Source organism: Temnothorax nylanderi, unplaced genomic scaffold (assembly GCF_030848795.1).
Source record: "Temnothorax nylanderi isolate EJ_2023f unplaced genomic scaffold, tnyl_v1.0 TNYL_tig0003_pilon, whole genome shotgun sequence".
NCBI lineage: Eukaryota > Metazoa > Arthropoda > Insecta > Hymenoptera > Formicidae > Temnothorax > Temnothorax nylanderi.
Genome location: NW_027249065.1, coordinates 1401597 through 1416991, shown reverse-complemented (window position 1 = coordinate 1416991; position 15395 = coordinate 1401597). Strand labels below are relative to the sequence as shown.

General features: G+C 38.9%; 1 protein-coding gene across 3 annotated transcripts in view; it reads right to left on the bottom strand.

The window, feature by feature from the left end:
- The window catches only part of Trpgamma (Transient receptor potential cation channel gamma), a 77554-nt gene that overhangs the window by 47878 nt on the left and 14281 nt on the right, over positions 1 to 15395 (bottom strand). For 2 of the 3 annotated variants that reach the window (XM_071703669.1, XM_071703686.1), the window contains exon 2: positions 15179 to 15232. The exons of the other annotated variant lie outside the window; for it this stretch is intronic. The gene's annotated coding sequence lies outside the window, so the exon portion shown is untranslated. The remainder of the gene's footprint in view (positions 1 to 15178; positions 15233 to 15395) is intronic. 3 annotated transcript variants of the gene reach the window in all.

Below are 15395 nucleotides of genomic sequence, written 5' to 3'. Positions count from 1 at the left end.
ATGCTGTAAACAGAATGTTTTGCAAAGTTCAGCATCAGAAGCGTATTCATTGGAGCTAACTTCGACTTTGTTTGCTGTTTAACGGCAGAGTCACGAAGTTATTTAAGATTAAAAATTAATGACCCACCGCGAAATGAGACTCTTACGGGTCACTGCATACAATAGGAAGTTTTTACAATACCGTCTTTCATCAGATACCGTAACTGTATCTGAATTATTCAGAAACATTCACTATGTATCTGAACAACTGAGATACGGTTATCGTATCTGAAAGACGGTATTGTAAAAACTCCCTATATTATCTTTTATTAAAACGTTAATTTTTTAAAAAAATTTATTTCGATAACACTTTATGCTAACATTTATAAAAATTCAGTTCCTATTAATTATTAAAAGTTGTAAATTTTGTTAAGTAACGATAACTTCCTTCAACATTTTAACGAAATTACAATCTAAGAAATAACGTGGCAAAAGTAAGATATCTTGGAGCAAATTCTCTTCCTCTCTCTTATTCAATGGACAATATCAAGGAAACTTTACGCGTAATTTTAACGAAGCAATGACGAACAAACATTTCCACATTTCTTAGAATAAACTGCCACAGTACTTTTACATAGGAGAACTTCTCCCTTTTATGTCGTTATCTAACAGCGGCCGTGAAACCAGCGATCAACGTGGGCCACGCGGAACGGCATGAGTTCCACAATGTTTGCCAGCTCGTTGAATTTATCTCAATTCCATTAGTCCCCTATATTTAGACGAGCCGCGCAGACCGGCGCTTTGCAACATTACCGTCTGTAAATCACGGACACAACCCTTCCCTTTTGGACGTTAACGAAATCGCGACGATCAGACATTGACGTAATTTTAATCCGCTTGTTTACCCTAAGTAATTTTCGGCTCAAAATAGCCAAATAAATTCATCCGCGAAAATTCATTATTTGCGAACAATTTATCTTCCTCGGCAACGATCGAATCTGATTTGGAATATTTATCCAGCGGAAAATACTTCCGATTTGCTGGAGAATTAAAAAGATAAAATGTTGACTGTTCGCTGTTCTCTATATCTTTATATATCTTGGGAATCTAAAAAGCTACAACTTTTATTTAAATATCCGGGAAAAAACATTGGAAACAAGCTATTAGGAATGCTGATACGTACGACAAACAGGAATAATATTTTATATTTGTGCGATTTCAATATATAAATTTCAATATACCTCGCACTTTTTTTCCACGTTTAATTAAATATTCCCAATATTTCACAATCGCGAACTTCTGACAAGGAATATTGAACGGCGGCTAAGCGCGGCATGCACTGAAGAAACCTGAATTTAATATCTTTAAATCAGTGCTTGCACTCGACTGGAAATTAATAATATTCAGAAAATGAACTTCAAGATACATAAAAGTGCGAAAAATTTCGATATTGCATCAAAAATATAGTCAAATATTAATGGCACAAGTCCGTACGGAAGAACGGCAAGATAAAAATAGCGTCGGAAAATTGCAAAATGCAACCAAGGATCTCTCATGCATTTATGAAGACCTCCGAGATCTCTCGTGCTTATCTTCTATATTCTATCGATGGCTGCGAGCAAAATTGTTCTCTCTCGCAAGAGGACGTTCTATATAGACCGTTGGCTGCCTTATCGTTTCTTATCCGTCAGCCTGGCATGGTGTAGGGTGTCGATAACGCGGACAAAGAACGCGCGCGATCGCGAGATAAATGAGTGCGGCGCGAACGGCGCAGAATTCGATTTCCTTCGGTTTTACGCGGTCACCGGAAAGTTGCCTACGACAATAAACGTGTGTGTAGCGGGAGGGAGGAAAGTTCGGGATGACGAGGTGACGTTCACTTCGTCATTAACGACGATTGAACGGGGACCGCGATTAAATCGCGCGGGAACGCGGTCAGCATTGATTAAAGCGGACGAGGAGCTGTCAGAGGGAGTTTGAATCGCTTCCGCGAAAACGCCTACCTCGTCAGATTTACATACGAATGTAAATACCGATCGCGCATCCGAAAATAGATCCATGACTTCGCAGCTTTTGTGTTGAGCGATTATTTCGATCGGTCTTATGACTCGGCGCTTTCACGTCGACAATCAATCGCTACGACTGTTCGATTGCTTATTCACACACAGCGATATTTGCAGTCAACGACTATATTTGGCTACGAATCGGTCACGAATTCGGGACAATTCAGTAATTGCCTAGGGTGATTACATGTTATACATGCTGTTGTATCCAGGGATTGAAACTGTCACAATTGCGGTGAATACAAATCTGGATGCGATAGATACATGAAAACGAGCTGTACACTTCTTGTTTCTGACACAAAATACAAGAAAATATAAAACATATATTTTTATAAGATCACATTTTTCGTTGTATAGAATTAATTTCTTTTTTTCTCCGAATAGAATTCAGCACGCACAGCTAAAACACGAATTCTGTACATAACTAAACGCTAATTTACAAAATGTTTTTTATACAAAATGAGGAAAAATATCGGGATTTTCAAATATATTGGAAACCACGCATTTTTTGAATCACATTTCAAGTAAAAGTTTCACAGTATGGTGCAGGAAATTGTAGAGAGAATATAATGCATACAATAAAACAAAAGAAATCGCTTTTTCCTCACCCTATATAATCCTTCGCGCGAAGAAAACTTTCGTGAGGATAAATGATGGCGTGCGTTAAGAACGAAAGGATCGGATATCCTGTCGTTCTTCATCCCTTCCGGACGTTCTATTTTTTGTGTCGTATCGTTTGTTATCAAGCTGTCGATCCCGGTGGGAAGTGCCAAAGCGACTGCAGAGAATTGATGAAACGCCATGGATAATTAAGAGTTCTGTTTTATATCTATATGTGACTCTCTCAGTATTCGTTCCGTTTCCGTTTATGTATGAGAAAATGATTTTTCAAAGCAAGTGACTTAAGAACTGAATAAAACTAAAAAATTGACTTCGGAATATATACAGAAAATTAGTGACTCATTGCATAAGTTGTTTTTTTAAGCACTGAGGGAATCAAGTTGTTTCTCATTTTAAAACATAAAAACTGATCAACAATATTCAAAATGAATATTCACGATCTAAATTCATTATTGATTAAAGTTAAACGGATGGGGCATATATGTTTTTATGAATAATAAATATCAGCTCTCTCAATATCAGAGATGTTAGTAGGTCAGAGTATTCACGATCTATCACGTGCCGTTCGTAATGAGGCGTGTATTAAATTCACGAATCTTCATATTCGAGATATTCAGTGTACAAAAATCTTATAAAAAGCATCAATAGAAAGCCGCATGAAAATAAAGAAGAAACATTTTAATGTAAGAATTTTTCACAAGTCACATTTGACTTTAAAATCATAGATTTATATTATATGAATGTTAATCCCTATTTTTTCTATGTTTTTCTACAAACTTATCATAACTAAGAAAACATTTAGCACAAAAATTAAAGCATATTTTTATAAAAATGATATCGCTTTAACAAAATGCATTATACTTCATTATCAGAGAATGTTTTGTATTTAGTAAAACTGAAATTTTTGGAAAATGTTATATGGAAAGAGCCAGTAATATATGTATATATGTATTTTGAATTATAATATAGGAAAATGTATTATATACGCAAAATTGATTTGTCACGCGCATTGATCATCGAAATTCGTTGGAGACTGAGCTATTTTTGAGCCTTCAATATAAAAATATCGTATCCTTTGTTTACGGCAGATTTCGAATTCACTTCTCGTCGGTATCGATTGGCGAGCGCGTATGTCGTACGCGATGGTCGTACGAGTTTACGGGAGGAAAAAGTTTCTCCGGATACGGTGCGAAAAACCGCGACAGCGAGATATTCGTCACAGCTCTCGGACGTTTTCCGAGATTTGTCGCGAATCCGTTGGTATATGCAATATGCCAGCGCGACGTGTACCGGCACTACCGGTAGCCTGCGAATATCGAAAACATATCCTCCGTCGAGATATTGCACCCTCACCTCGACCCTCATTTCTGTAACTTCCGCGAACGAGACGGCGACGCCGACGTCGAGAGCTCTTCAGAAATGGAGGCTTTTACGACTCTTACGAGCACGGAAATTCGAAGGGACATTCGTCGAGTCGGAGGGAAACATGATCCCTCGCAAACTTTGATCCACGACCATGCTATTTTCGCTCAAAGCATCACGCTAGCTTTCGCTCGAAACCAGGTTTATACACGATTTCGTTTTACTTTCTTTTTTGCATCTTATTCTGTTTCGTTTTCGGTCACCCTGCCTTTTTCAGTCGCGATTCTAAATTATTTTTTCTTTTTAATAATACATTTACAGAGAGTCTTCTTCTTCTCTTGTTCTCTAGATATAAAATTTTACATAGATTAAACTCATATATTTTTTATAATTAATAATTTTATTATAAGTATTTTGCATATTTGGCTCGGACTATATCCTTCCAAGAAGATTGTAAAGATACGATAACGAATCTATTGTGAAAAGCGCGAAAGCTGAAGGGAAGCTCACACAAAAACTCGAATTAAATCTAATTATCTTATCCATTTCTCAAAACTCTGATGGCTCTTTTCGCCAAGTAGATAAGCAGAAAGACTTCTCTCGTTCTTATTTCGAAACGACAACGATTGATGATCACGTTGAAACGAACGTAACGAATGACTTCAGCGAGATAAATGTGACGTGTTATTAGACGAAGAGAAGAAGAATGGCTCGAGAATAGGTTTAAAAAGGAACAACGCAGAGTCGATCATAATTACAATGCAAATTTCCCTAAAATTGGCTTGTAACGAAAACACCGCGCCACGTACAAAACAGGTTAATTGCATTCAAATTCCAAACTACAAAATGTAATAAACGAAGCGATGTATAATAAATATATTCAGCGATATACTCCGAATAAACAAATTATAATAAATATTCGAGTAAAAAGACCATCTTTTTCCGTCGTATAATCATGTCGAGTGACTCGCGTGACGGAATACTCCGTGATTGCGGCACAAATTAATAATCGTCTAGGAACGAATGCAGCCTCCGGCTAGTCGTAGAAATGAAAAACCGCATATAGGATGACGGCAGGATGTTCCCGACGTGCGCGGAGAGGCGCGGGATTGTGCACGAAAAGTTGAACGAAACTGTTGGGGAAATTGCAGACCTAGGCGGGATGTCGCGTGCAACGAGTGCATCGTGATTTTTGCATCACAAACTCGACCATTGTATCGAATTCATTGTATCGAACAATGGCATTCTCTCAGGAACTAACAATCGAATCGTAAATCTAAGAAGAGAACTCGTAACGCGCGTGTACAATGGAATCGTTCTCTCTTTGACTGAAAGGTCTACGGAATAAAATTTTTGACAAAATCATCGTTTCTAGAGGAAATGACCTTTTCAAAAAGAAATTTCAACACGATTTCACTGAAATCAGTTTAAAATTGTCGCTTTCACGTCGCTTCAACTCTGCATCTAGAGAGAATATCTTCATTATTTTTTCGCCTGTCCGATATGCGGAAGAAGATACATAGGAAAAAAATACGCGGGAAGAAAATAAAGGGACGCTTTAGGGGCGGAGGGTATTCTCATTTCCTATGACGGATGACTACGTCATTGACAGGAGGGACCAGAAACTATGCAACGACGCTTTTTCAGCGGACTCGTACTCGAAACAATGCAGAGACGGGACGTGACTTCCGAGGAATGCCATGTGTGCGGCGTATCCACCGCCGTAAATCACGCATTACCGAAACGACCAATCCAGTATGGCCGGACCGATAAAGGCGGAGAGAAACGGGAACAAACGACGTCGTACTGCCGCTCTGATATTTACCACTAGCATCAGCAGCACAGCAGCAGCAGCTGTAATAGCCGCGGCGTCCGGGTGTTCCAACGGAAGAACATGGCACTTGTCCCGGTGCCCGAATCAATCGTACGTTCGCTGCCGAAGACGCGCCTATGCGATGGAAAATGAAAATCCATCGCGCCCCGGGTGTAGGCGGCAAATTATCGACCCGCCAATTTCCGGTCTGAAAATTAATGGCCTTGTTTGCGCGAGGAGCAGCACCACGGGTCCGGTCTTGTTACGGAGCGGAGATACGATGTGTTCCTGAGCACTTCCGATCGGCCTTTTTCGGTGCCAGCGGGCCTCCCGGAAGCTGTTCCGACTTTACGCGAAACACGTTGAAAATTTTACCCCGCACAAATAGCAACAATCTCTCGAGCTCTGAAATTCGTTTCGCTGATGGAGGAGGCTTTATCGCGACGTTGACAAGCGAGCGTGATTTTGGCCGCGTCACGCGTGAGATGAAATGACTTTGCCGCATGTGCTCGCGGCGATAAAATAAGAATAATATATAAGATAACATTTAATATATACCTACGCGCACAATATCCTCTTCTGCTTTCGCTACGCGATAAGATGGATTTTACTGCGCGAAACCCGCGTGATATTGATTCGCCAAGCCATGAACGTAAATTATCCTGATAGGATTCGCCGCGCGTCTTCGTCGCTCGTTTCTTGCGGGTTCTAATCGCACCGTGGCTTTTTATAGTCGCAATTTATACGCGTAGCAGGTCGCGAAACTCGGATTATCTCCGTAGATTACTCCCGCTTCATTTTACGAAGTCCGCATCGCGAAGATCGAAAGTTGTTAATTTTCTTTAAACATAATGTACTGAATATTGAAGATATGAAATTGCATAAAGAAATTATGTAACACGAGTATTTATGATTATTTCCTTCAAGACGTTTAGCGATTCTCTTATGTAGCTCTCTATAAATAAACGTATTTTACATCATTAGCAAACAATATACATCGTATATCTTCCCGATTTCTCCTGCAATCGCGTAATTCTGTCCTTTCATGCGACGTTCGAGCAAAGGAGCATAATTGTGCGCAAAATAAGGGACTTGTACGCATGTTGAGCGATTTTCCGCGAAAGGGCCGCACACTCAAGTTCGAAATCAAATGAACAACCTGTAATTAAACGCTCGCGGGTGGTTGCGGTCGAATTTGCATATAATTGGGATTAAAGCGTTTCACGATGGAGATTGGGAAAGGTGTCGAGGTGGAAACGATCTGGCTTTAGTACGTACGCCGAAATTTTCGTCACGTTTTATCGGCGTTTTTCACCGTCGCCGCATCGACTTAAACCGCCGGCCGTGCACCGGTAATGTATGCATTCCTTTACCCTCCGCGATAATGTATGCGTCCCTTAATTTTGCATTTCCGCTGATCCCCGATGCTTCACGTTCCCACGTTGATTTATTCAAAATTGATCGTACCCGCGTTTTCAGATATTCAACCGCGACCCGTTTCGCCAACATTTTCGCGAACTTCGCAATTCCGCGCGCACAATATATCATTTAATAATAAAACAATAAAATAAATTGTGATATTTAATAACGAAATAAACGTTAATAGTGAAACGGATTTTGGCGCAGGCTGCGTTTCATCTCGCGGTTGTCGGGACGTTCTGTAATTATTCTCGCGCGATGGCGTGAACTCGTAAATTATCGTCAATGCGACACCCGTGGTAACGGGTGGCGAACACTATTGCGTCGATCTGCTTCGAGACATTTAATTGAATTTGGGGAAAAGCGAGGCGTAAACAAGTGAAACATCTGCGCTATTTATACGAAGCGAGAAGATATTTTATTAACATTTCTATTAGCGCGATGTATAATCTTGACGCAATAGTACGGTGAAATATTATTGCGGATTAATTAATTGTTTAATCGAAATATTCAACGTTATGATAACGTTGTTCGTACCTCCGCTTTGATAATAATTCGCAACATTAACGTTCCTTTTGCGCCGATTATTTTCCTACTTTCCTACGTGGAAAGCGTCTAGGAAAAAATAATATGTCCTATTAAACACACAATTATAGAATTAGAATTAATGTTTTAATCGGTAAAAGTTCATTTAACATTGAAGATTCAAAATATCAAACGTTTTGTTATCTAGACGTCTTGTCAGACTCTCATTTTTTATATATTCGACGACGCTGCGGTTAATTAAACTCGTAAAACTATACATATACAAATTGAATTAGATCAGTTGTGCACCGCCAGATTACGGTATCCAATTTTACAGCGTGGCGTGCACGGCCATAAAATTTTGTGTTACGTCATGACGGGAATCGAGATAAGAGGTTTCATAGTGAACATATTAAAACGACATGTGCGGCATGCATATTGTGGCGAACGCTACGAGGGAAAAGACGAAACATACCGACTATTTATACGTACGGCTGTGGATTGGTCGGTTTCAGAGGTGGGCGAATTAGCAATAAAGCTGGTATCAAAATATCGATGTCAGCTGTAATACGCTGTAAAAGCTCGCGGTATCGCTCGCGGTGGCACATGAAATGACTCTTTCAGCGGTCCATATCGAGCTGTGTCTGTCATCGACCTAGACATTTGAGACTCAATATATAAAATTAAAAAAATATATATATATGTAACATTTCAAGCGGATCGTACAAACGAGGCTTGACAGTTTTGTGGCAAAAATAATTTACATGATAGCACGATTATACAATTACAAAGGGAGTTTATTCGCAAAATAATTAATCGCGCTTTTTAATTAGTCACGCGGCGCGTTTTCATTCTGCCTTTTTCGGTTGCGCCGGAAACAAATTTGTCGCGTATAAAGTGCTCCAGACAATATTGTGAAAAACAATGGCGGACGCGAAAGAGAGAGAGAGAGAGAGAGAGAGAGAGAGAGAGAGAGAGAGAGAGAGAGAGAGAGAGAGAGAGAGAGAGAGAGAGAGAGAGAGAGAGCGTATTAATTGCCGGCGATTTAGCGTCGTTATTTGAGCGTACATTCGCGACGTCGAGCTTTACGGCTGCGTATCACAAATCGCATCAGAGTGCCTCGGTATACGTTGATGCCGGGTTTTTAATCGGATTCCCGACAAAAATCGGATTAATGACGAGTCTCTGTAGGCCATTGGAAATTGCACAAGAATGTTAAAAATTCCGGATTTGGTACCGCACAGCGCCGCTCGTCATTTCACTCGCTTTTACGTGAAACCGTATTCCAGAGAGGAAGTATAAATAATTTGGAGCAATCACCATTTTCTCGTTATTTCACATAGAATAATAACAATAATAACGATAATAATGATCTTCGCATTGTAGCACGTTTAACAAATGAGGGGCAAAAGAGAAAGATTATTTAAATTTTCAATGCTATCCGAACTTTTACGGACAAAAACATTACTTCTAATGCTAACTCGTAAGTTTAGAATACACATATTTCTCCTCAGAATCTCCCACATGAAAGCGTCCGTAAAATGGCGTCAAAAAAAAGGGCGAACATTGCGAATATTGCGACCGCATATACGGAATTACATTTCCCGGGTCAATTTATCAAAGCGGGGCGGAAAGTATGAACAAAGTTAACTTCTCGGATCGCGGGGAAAATTCCTCGTAGCAGCATCTTCGTGCCGTCCTCGAAGCTTTGCAACTTTTCCCGGCGGAGTTACGTGCCATCCGGATGCAGCTGTGACTTCCGCGAATCTCGCGCGATCTTCTTACCTCAAACAGTTTAATATTCACGGCGCGCCGTAGAATTGCGCGAATTACAATTTGTTAAGATCTTGCGGAGCTTCTTACGGCATGATTGTGAGAAACGCAATTGTCTGGAATGTTTTCTGCTATCTAATTCCGTAATCGCTTTCTTAAAAGTAAATTACACGTACTTATTAAAATATTCTCTACCAAATATTAGGTATATATTAAAAATTGATATAAAATTTAATTGCAATGCCTCTTTCTAGCCATAAAATTAAAATATATAAACTGTTTTATCGCGTATATTTTTTTAGATCTTTCTGTGTATATTTATTAAATTCTTGTGATAATAATATAACAAATCATTCATTAGCTTATAAGTTAATTTATGATCTATAAAGATAAATATACATCTATTGCATAATCAATGGACTTTGAATTGGGAGCGATTCAGGAATTAATGTTTCGAATTGAATTAATTCTCTCTTCATTAATTTTTATATTCTTCGCATCGGATGTGTTCGCTTTTCGGAGCGGCAAATTTGATTGCCAGTAGTGCGAAAATGTAAAATTTTATAGACGAGCTAAACCAAGCGCATTCTTGTGGTTTTCATGAAGGTGAGGGAACTTTATAACAAAGGCTCAATTCGATATCGGTGCGCGGAAATTGCCGCGAACGACGATAAAAATGTAACCGCGCGCGAAATATCGCGGCATCATGGCTTTTTCTTCTGGTACAGTCTGCTTGCGAGTTTCTGAAGAAGCTTTCGCGGTGTGATCGATGTCCGCAAGCTCGTTTCGCGCAACAGCGAGATGCGCTAAATGAAAGGAAAAAAAGGAGATAGGAGAAAATTTAAAAAATGTTGCAAACTTGCGCGTTTCATGGCATCAATCGAGACAACTCAATGTGATTTCCCTTTCACGAAGCCACCACGGACAAATCGTTGATTCCGGCGAAAATCGCGGCGAACGTTGAATCAGCGTTGCAAAAACAAATATGGGATCGGCACCAGACTCAGATCTTTTTCCGGCTGTCTTTCCGGTTCGTCTTTCGATCTACATACGCAATTTTCTATTAACCCGTATACTCAACTGCGTGAGTCTCGGTTATTTTGATCGTAACACTTTTTCGCGTGATTAACAAATGTAAAAACGTTTCAATAAATCAAGGAAAAGCATTAATTGTGTACATTTCTCGCATTAATTTCTAAGTTGCTTCGTCTTAAAAACTACATACTTTTCTTTTCTTTATACATATATATAGAAATTCGTGTAAGATAATATTACTGAAATAGAAAATATAATCTGACAATTTGCACAATTAAATAAAGTTAATATGAACTGGTATAACCGTAGACGTAATAACGATAACGATAAAAAAGTTAGAAAAAGTATACGTTTAAATCCGATATAAACCCTTTTAAATTTAACAGATATGTTGATTGAATAAAAATACGGACTTATCTAGAAAACAAATGCTTATACAACATTAATAGCAAGTAACCTCTAACATTTTGGTAAAAACATACAAAGAATATTACGATTCAGAAATCCATTAGCGCAACTATGCGATTACGTGGCGACGCGAGAATTCCAATAATTTTACTCACTGAATTTTTTCGCGATAGAAAGATACGAGTGATCGTATTGATCTGTTCATCTCTATCTGTATTTCCCTAAAATCAAGCCAATTTCTGTTTTATTTATTGCTAAATATTCTGGAATTTGACGAATAATTTTATTAGTTTTATCGTAGCAACTTGATTTTTTAACATAAACGCGCGCATTGCACTTTACAAATTGCTACAATCTTAATAAAGTTCAAATAAGCGTCTTTACGCAGTTTTCTTTACTAAGTACACGCTATTAAAAGAAAAACCAAGGTAAATATACATAGAAGGAGAAATGTGAGAACGTTAATAAAAAGAAACGAAAAATGAAGCAGCGCGGCGCGGCGAGGTGATCGGTTCGCGAGTTTATATTATTTATACTGCATAAACTTTCAGCAAGTAGAAATGGAATTCCATACATTTGGCTGCAAACGCTTGCTTTACTTATAATTTAAAACAGAAATAACACGAGTTCGCTTTTTGCTATTTCAATACAATGATTCCTCCCCTAAGAGATTTTTTCACTGGTTTTTAAATCAATTCGAAGTATCGCACATTACGTCTATATATGGAGGGGTAAAAGCCATAGTGGTGTAAGTCAAATTTTTTAAAATACTGACTCGTGTGCATAGATGCAATTTATATATTGTATGGATTGCATCTGTGTACACGAGTCAATATCTTAAAAAATTTGACTTACACCACTATGGCTTTTACCCCTGCATATTGAAAATCAAATCTTATTTAATTGTACAATTTTGTGCGATCCTGCTAAATTATCTATCTCGGTGATAACGAACGTAAGTTTAAAATGAGCAAAGTTCACAGTTCTTTAGGAATGCTAATGAATGCGGCACTTGATTCCAAGTCGGTTCACGTTGCACACGAAATGTAGGACTAGTGGGATGCGCGGAGTTTCCACCGGAAGTGAATCGTAAGACGAAGGATCGCCTAGAATCTCTGCAGCACTCGACTTTGTCTACCGAAATGTTTCAAGAGCGCACAGAGAGCGCACACCGAGTTCGAGATAAAGCAAACGTCTATTTTCTGTTTTAGTTCGTTTTCCCATTTCTTTCTCTTTTCTTCCATTTTTAATGTGACTTCTTCATTAGATCTCTTACCTCTACTTTATCCAATTCTCGCAGGAACACCAAGAATATATATTCTCTCTCTCTCTATTCTGCTTATTAATATTTATAATATTTCAAGATCGAGCAGCCTGGTGATAAATTGATATGGCATTTGTTAGCAAGTTAACATGACAGGTCTGCGTTATCTTGACGAACGTGGCAAATAATAATAAAAAATAATTTAAGAAAATTGGTTTTTGGTAAATGGATGAGAGAGCTATTCTATTGGGAATGGTAATATAACCAAAAAATTGTATTTGTCACAATATTGTATGATCGATAGTTTCGAAGTTACGTTTCAATATCGTGGAACCGAGATAGTTTCGTAATTCTCGGGAATTGAAAATACATAGCGCTTCTCTCGCAGAGGCGAGAATAGGTTTTATAACAAAACCTGTATATCTCTGAATAAATTTCTTCTCGAAAAGCAAACGTCTTACGTTATAGTTTCGTGAAGTGACGAAATAAAACGACGTGTTGATATCTTATTCTTCTGGCTACGTCGGGAACGCGGAACGGCTTTAAATCGTAACGCGATATCACGAGAGAAGCCTTTTAAAGCGTGGCCGTCAAGTACTTTTACGGACGTACGAAAACGGCTTTTAGAATTCTATTAAAATTGTATGAACGGTCTACGTTTTCGGGATACGGGCATTCTTAACCGACTCGCCTACCTCTCCGCCGTTTTTCCCGTTAAACTGGCACTCGAATCGATCTCAATTAACGCTCGACGACAGACTGGGGAAAAGGTTCGACTTTTGTTTCGATCCGCAGCGGACAAAGTGGACAGTCGAAGAAAGGAAGGACATCGGTAACTAATAGCGAAAACGTGAGATTTTGTTGACACGCCGGCGGCACCGATAGGAAATCGCGAGAGTGAAAACAAGCGCAGACAATAGAGAGGAACTCTTAAAGCGAGTGACGTAAGCGCGAGTAGTCAATCTCGGATTTTTTAGTTCTCAATCGCGAGGATAATTTCATCTCGATCTAATTCCTCGTGCCCTTTGTCCCTTTCAATCCCTCACACTGATACATAACACATCGTCTCGAAGCGACATTTGCGCTTCCCGAACGATTGTCCCTTTGTCATTTTCGCAATTGACGGAATCGCTCTCCTCTCGCAATCATCTCTCTCTCGATTCTCCGCCAGAGGGAAAGCGGAGGCAAACACTTGAAAATTTCTACAAGCGAAAGTCACGTGACAGATATATAAAATGTCTTTCTACACAAACCTTTTGATCGATAACCTAATGCCTTTGTGTTCCCTCTCGTTTTCTCATCCCATTTCCTTCGATACGAATTTCTCATTAATTTCACGCGTCGAGAACTCATATTCTCGAGCACATCTTGGATTTCTCCGCGTTCTCGAGAAGATGCTGCACTACGACCGAATGAAAGAAAACAGATAAGAATTGCTGGAGGGGAGAAGAGGAGATGAGCCACTTCCGTTCCTTCGAGATGGCGGAAGCGAGAGCAAGCTGGAAATTTATCGTGACCAAGAAAGATCCAGCCGTGTCATGGATGGGTATTTCGCGTGCAAGCCAGTGTAAATACCCTCGCAACATGGAACTTACGCATTTAGAGCTCTTAGAGAATATGTATTCTGCAAATGTTGTTGCGAAACGCGGGACAAATGACCGAATTTGCGAAACGTGCATACGTGCGGCGCAATCTCAAGGGAATATGCATACCGCGGTCAAGACGCTTCGTTTCAAACACATACGTGGCAACAGCGTGACAAATATTTTGAAAACTAGTTAAATCTATTGTAAGGAATATTCTTGAATACTGCATATACATGAATTGCAAAGAATATTCTCATACACATGAATTTTTATACATTATGCATAACAAAGAAAAAATATGGGAATGTAAAAAAGACATTTACAGATATAAATTAACATGTATAAAATGCCTACAAAATAATTTTGATATAAATTATCAAGGGAAATATAAATTAAAAACAGAAATATTACAAGTTTTTAATGGTTTCAAGATCAGTATTTTTTAATAGCGATTTACTAAGGATTTGCGGAAGTTTAAAGGATTAAGTTAACGTTGTCCGAATGACTTTTTGTTGGAAACGCGCACTAACTCCATAGATTAAGATTTATCGACGACCGTTGCGAGTGACATTCAACAACGAAGTCGAACAAATCCCCGACGGCGGCGAAATTCCAGTTAATCGAACGAATTCCATTTCAAGCGGCAAAATAATTTCAGGTTTTTCTTTGGCAAAAATCGATACACCTGTGCGCCAATAGCTGCGGAAAGCGGTCCTGTGAAATTCTCAATTCGTGAATCTTTGAGAAAATTTCACGGAGATTTCTCTCAAGACATGATATCAAGTGTAAGATCGTAGACCTTTTACACGACTTGTACTTTTCATCCTCAAATATATGAGACACGAATTCAATGAATGCAAAACGATGAATCGGATAAATAGCAGATTATAATAGTAGACGCAGATTTTTAATGTGAATGAACTTAACAGAATATTTTTTTATTTCCAGTTTTATGTGTAATTAAATTTAGTAGAAATTTAATATTATGAAATAATAACAATTTTCGTGCATACGCTGTTAAGTATATGCAACTACGCTCGCGAACCTAGCTTCGTTCAAAAAAAAAAATTCCTTCGATATTTAATGTATCTGAGACACTGAGATTGCACTTTCTATTAAAAAAACAACTCCACGAGAGAAAAGACGCCTTACGCTGATCGCGAGGAGAATTTCGAGAGGAGAATTCTGAAAAGAATATTATCCGAGAGGCATCAAAAGAGCTCACGAGATATCTCGCACTACGAACATTACCTCTTTGAACGGCAAGAATTAATCGCGCCCTTTTTTTTTCATATACCCGTCCCCCCCCGAAATTATTTCTAGACAATACCTTTGTCAGAGCTCGGCCCCATTCATCGGATCAACCCTCACGTCCTCGCCTCACCTAGAACACAGAACGTCGTATCCGTAATTAGTACCCAGACCACTTGTGTAATTAAGGGAATGCGACCGACAGCGTGTGTCACGAAGTAACCAGTTACGACATAGATACTATCTCCCGTCAAAGTATTCTGCATTACGTACAGTAAAATAGTGCAGACCTTTAA